This window comes from Atta colombica, unplaced genomic scaffold (assembly GCF_001594045.1).
Source record: "Atta colombica isolate Treedump-2 unplaced genomic scaffold, Acol1.0 scaffold155, whole genome shotgun sequence".
Lineage (NCBI taxonomy): Eukaryota > Metazoa > Arthropoda > Insecta > Hymenoptera > Formicidae > Atta > Atta colombica.
Window position 1 is genome coordinate 2,697,792 of NW_017259245.1, and position 5,803 is coordinate 2,703,594.

Here is a 5,803-nt window from a genome sequence, read left to right on the forward strand (position 1 = left end):
ATTTCTGTAATTTAATTTAATATTATTATATAAAGAAATTTTAAAATTAAGGCAATAATGATTTACAAAAAAATATATATTTCTTTAAATCACTTTATAATTACAATGCTGAAAAATATAAGAATATAAATATTAGGTATTATTTCACATGATTATTAAATTAAACAATAAATATCAAAGAAGAGTATGCCAATAAAAGCTAGCACGGAGTTTTTTTGAGTATTAATAACTTTATTTAATTAAATATTTGAAGACTTTTTCTGTAAAACACTAAAACACGCATAATATAATTATATATATTTCAATTTACAATTCGAATTCTCTTCAGTGCAAAATTTCCATCAAATTGTTAGTGAAACATTATTTGATCGTTATTAAAGCTATGAACAGATTGTGTAATGGATTTATTATCAACAAATTCATAACGATTTCTATGCTGACTCTTATTGGTGCTTTTTTTGATATTTATTATTTAATTTAATTCAATATACTTAGTTTTTATTAAACTGTTCAATATATTTCTTTAATACACATTCTTTATAAAATGAATTTTTATATTTATTTTTACTGCACATAAAAATCATACAAAATAGAGATAACAATTGCGATTACGTATATTCATAATAAAAAAATTCATAAGCAAAAAAGATGAAAATTTGTAATAATTGTATTTAAATTACAGTTGTCTTTACAATATAAGTCTATTTATTATGAAAACAAATTTAAATCGCTTCAATAAAATCTTGACTATTACAAATTGTAAAAGTGATATCCCAAGTAGCACACAGCGCTTATAAAGCGTTAAAAAAGCGTATATAATAATTTAACAAAACGCTAAAAAAGCGCATATAATCATTTTTTTAGCGCTCTGCAAGCGCTGCTGTGCTACTTGGGATTTCTGTATATACATATATATGAAAAAGTGTTATTACATACATAAATATTATGTTAACATGATAATTAAGAAAGATATTCATTTATTATTTATATTTTTTTTTTAAATCGTAATTTAATATAAGGAATAATCTTAAAGAAATGTATCATAACACACTAAAGCATATAAATTTATTATTATTCATATGCAACAATTTATTATCATTTATATGTATAAATTTATTATCCTTTATATGCATAAATTTATCATCCTTCATATAAATAAATATTTTTATCATATAGAATCGCTGTCCCATTTTACAAGTAATACAAAAAGGCTTTAACATACGACAAACAAAATAGAATTTGTATTAAATTAGCTTTTTAATATTTTAAAGGATACAGTGTAGAGTAATACTACCAATATTTGAATACTGTCTCTAGATATCCTTATTAAATCCACAAATTCGAATAACGAATAGAATAACTGAGTTATATCTCAAATATTAGAGAGTATACACTGACAATACTGAAATAAAAAGCACAACAGAAATTAACATAAAAATTAAGGAGAGTATAGGTTGTGTTATGAAGGATTTTTTTATTTCCACACAGATTTATGATAAAAAAGAAAAACATGACATTTATCTGCTCTCTAAGCAGAGTTTCTTCGAATAGTGTATTAATGTATTCTCGATGCAATCCACGATCTTTATATCTTATTGTGTTATATTGATTAAAAATTATGCGAAAATTCACAATGTTGCAAGAATTGAAATTCATTCGTGCAAATAACAATAATATGAACGATTCTATCTAATCGCCTATCTAAGAAATTAGTAACACTTTCCTCTGTGTGTGTGTGTGTGTGTGTGTGTGTGTGTGTGTGTGTGTGTACACACACATATAAGAAATAAATCGTTACAATTCTCATTGTCTTGTGCTTTTTAAGTTAAATTAATATGAAACTATATAAACATTTATATCCCGTTTTATTTATTCATTATTCATTTGGTATTCGTTTAATATTATTATATATAAACGTATATTTTTTACATTTGTAACAATTTGAAATTAAATTATACATTAAAAATATCTACTTAAATTGCGATCGAAATTTTACTGTATCTAAAACCAATTTGAATATATATTTGATATTATTTGTATAAGAATAACAACTAATGTGCTATTAAATGACAGTAAATATTATTCTGTTTGCACAATAGAAGTTTTTTTATCGAGCAACGTTTCAGTATATTCAAAGATTAATTTAAGCGGGCATTCTAAAAAAAGCACCATTCTGCCAATCCATAATTCAATATTTAATCCATAATTCAATACAATACTAATTAAATCGGCGCATATTACAGCTCCGAAATGAATTAGAGATTATCTTATTTATTTGTACATTTAATAAGATTTATTGCCTAATAATTTTAAACATTAGCCTAACAATTTACAATATGGCAATGTGTATGTCAATGTGTATAAAAAGAAACAATAAAAATATTCTATCTGATTGTATGCAAATATTTTTGTTTGTAAAACATTCAGTCAAAGTATATCAATCGAGGATATGTATTTGATGGAAAATGACTCTTGTTTTTTTATATTTAAAAAGCACAAAATTTGAATAAATTTTCCACTGATTCCAAGTTTTTAAATGCGCTAGGATAAAAATTGATAATTATACTGCCATGTCTTTGTATACTTCCTCTTTTATATATTATTCAATTAAAAATAGAATATCTTTCTATATGCATGTATAAAAATATCACAAAATATATACATATGTGAGGATCGTAGAAAACGCTTCCACGCTCTCTCAAATATGATCGCCGACTGTATAATAATCATGTTAACGCTTATCAATTAATTATTGATAAATCAAGAAAAATTATTATCCGAGCGTAATTATGCATATATTTGTACTCTTTTGGATAGAATAGTTTTTCCGTTTCCGCAAATCTCATGGAGCGGTGGACGCCGCGCAAGGAGGAATCAAGTTCGGCGCGGGTCGATGTGCGTCGAACAGTTAGTAGATATGGATCCCGTAGCGCGGTATACGTCAGCCAACGGCAGCACACGCATGGACAATGAGCCACGTGCGTCGGCGTGGAGACGGTCGCAAAAACATCGGTCTCTGCGATAGCGTATCTCTCGCGAAAGCGCGTTTCGTTTGAACTTACGCACGGTGGTCGCGCGTAAGTCGGTCCCAAACGGACCAGAACCCAACCCCGGACAGAACTCGGACGCTGAAATCGTCGCGATGCAACAAAATTTCATCGTCGACACGTGGGCTGGAACACGTGGTTCGTCTCACGAACCTCGTTGCATCCCGTCCTCTCGATGCGCCGAGCTTCCCCGTCCACACGAGGTAATTTTCCAAAAATCAAATCTTACGTAATTTTTCCGAGACGCGCAATGAAATTGTCGTCACACCAAAATTTGCGATGAAGCGCGAATCTCGTCATTGATGCCATGTGACACGGATACTGAAAAAGCCTCGCGCAAACCGCGTTATAAAACTTTCTTTCGTTTTACACGTGCTTCGTTGTACGTTTATCCGTTGAAACGAATGCGATTATCGCGAATAATTTGGAAAAGAATAATTTCCTGACAATTTTGTAGAATTATGAAGAATTTCTTAACAATATCATTTTCCATCAAATGCAAATAAACTGCAAAAGAGAATTCTATATAGATACACGCTTGAGCTGCAAATTTTGGAGCGCGATCTATCTTGGCCTTTTATCTTTTATCTTTTTCTCTTTTCTAAGATTCCTGTCTCTTTCACTCCAGTTTCGTTTAGCTACATAAACAATTAGCAAAGAAGCGCCATGCCGACGATGTCGGTGATTGTAAAGGGGGCCCTGCTGGTCCGAGAGGCCTTCTTGCTCGAAGACGTCGAATATGCAGCTTGGAAATTCGTGCACTTTCAGTGCTACTTTCAATCCATCGGTCCACCGCATTATTCAACGTTGCTTCATGATATTTTCTTTAGTTCTTCACCAGTCTCTCTTCTTTTTCTCAGTCACACTCTCAATCGTTCCTCTCTCTCTCTCTCTCTCTCTCTCTCTCTCTCTCTCTCTCTCTCTCTATCTCTCTCTGTCTCTCTATCTCACAAAATAAAAGATGCTTCATCGCTTTTTCTCCTTGCACATCTATTAAAGGTGTTGAATCACTTGCCCTACGCAAATTTCAATTCTCTCTGATAAATTCACAAATTTGTGTACGTATGGAAAAATTATGACATTATCCGTCGATATCTCTTGGACAAAATATTCATATTTCGTTGGCAAACAAATATCCCAGTAAGCAACTATTCACAAATTAACAGAATGGCAGTAAATTCGTTCAAAAAATGCAAATTCAGTGTATCAATATTTGTATTACGCTCGTATTCTACTTGCAAAGTGTGTCAACATAATTTGGCAAGTTCTGTTCAACTTCCATTATCGGAAGTCTGCATCAACTTACGTGCAAATGCTCGATTGTGTAAACAAATTCTTAATTATATTTTTTGTGACATTCGATAACAGATTCTGTATAAATTTTGTAATTTTCCCATTTGTCAATTAACGCTTTGCAAAATTTGTTAAAGTACACTTAGCTGGGATATACTCGTTTGACTAATGGACAAACCATTTTCATATAAATAAAAGAAACTTTCATTTAAACACAATACTCTAATCCGAGAAACGTTAACATAATTCTCTTCCTAAAAATCGAATAATTCAAAGCAATATTTACGTTATATTTTGCGTGTTAAGAATCAATGAGAGGATGGAAATCTGGATGGGCTCGCGATACATACGATTACTCGTTATCAAAAAGCAATGCACAATTGCTCGTACAGCAAGCAAGATGTGTAGTATTGCAAAAACCGACGAGTTAAATATTTCTAGATTTCTGATAAATTTATTCAAATGTTTAAAAAGGGTGTACATGTACAAAGGAAGAAATATATATGAATAGACAAGACTTGTTGCCTTACCTAGTAAAAGATTAGAATTAGGAAGACTATTCCAGTGTGATGCCTTCGTATTGTTGCCTCACTCATATATCGAAGATTAAAACACATGCCCAGTGCCCACCATCGAAATAGAACACTTTTTTTTTTATATTCTCTATTGTTCTCTCAACGGAGAAATTATATGTCTTACTCCGAAATAATTAAATTTGCTTATAAAATATATATTTTTTCAATCGCGTGAATACTGATTGGAAAAATCGCGTTTTAATGAATATTTTATCGATTACCTGCTAAATCGAAGATTCTTAATATATGAAAAAGTTCGTAGTCGAATGTCATTTGGTGTCAATCCTAATGGCTTCGTTCTTCTAACAAGAGATGTTAATTTTCTGTGATCCGCACAGAACACACAACAACAGCCGTTAATTCTCCATACTGCACGATGAATAAATCATTACGGCTTATTATATCTTCTATGACACGCTAATAATAATTTTTTTGGGGAAAATAGAGAAAGGGTATACTATTAAGAAATATTACGCTATGATATGCCTGGAAGAAACAGTAGTTAAAGGTACACATAGGCAAAAAAAAATGTCCGATGTAACATCAAAACAGAGAAAGTCATCAGTAATATTCGCAATATGTAAAAATATTGCGTTAAATAATACCGGATCTCGTTGTTTGTCTTCAGCGGCCATCCATCTGCAAACTCAATATTACAGAGTTAGTAAATATATATAATGCAGCACGCCAATGTACAAAGCTTAAGCAGTCATTATTCATTTACATCATTATTCTATCAAAATAGAATATTTGAGATTATACAATACACAATAAAAAATCCATATATCTTGTTATAATGTTGTAAAAATGAAATTTGATAAAGCAGTAATAAAATAACACATTTTATATTCTAAATAGAATATAAAAATACTATAAATATATAATTAT

The 5,803-nt window shown here is 30.4% G+C and overlaps 1 protein-coding gene across 1 annotated transcript in view; it reads right to left on the reverse strand.

The window, feature by feature from the left end:
• Window positions 1–5,803, reverse strand: part of LOC108685708 (serine/threonine-protein phosphatase 1 regulatory subunit 10) — a 17,292-nt gene that overhangs the window by 7,972 nt on the left and 3,517 nt on the right. The window lies entirely within an intron of this gene.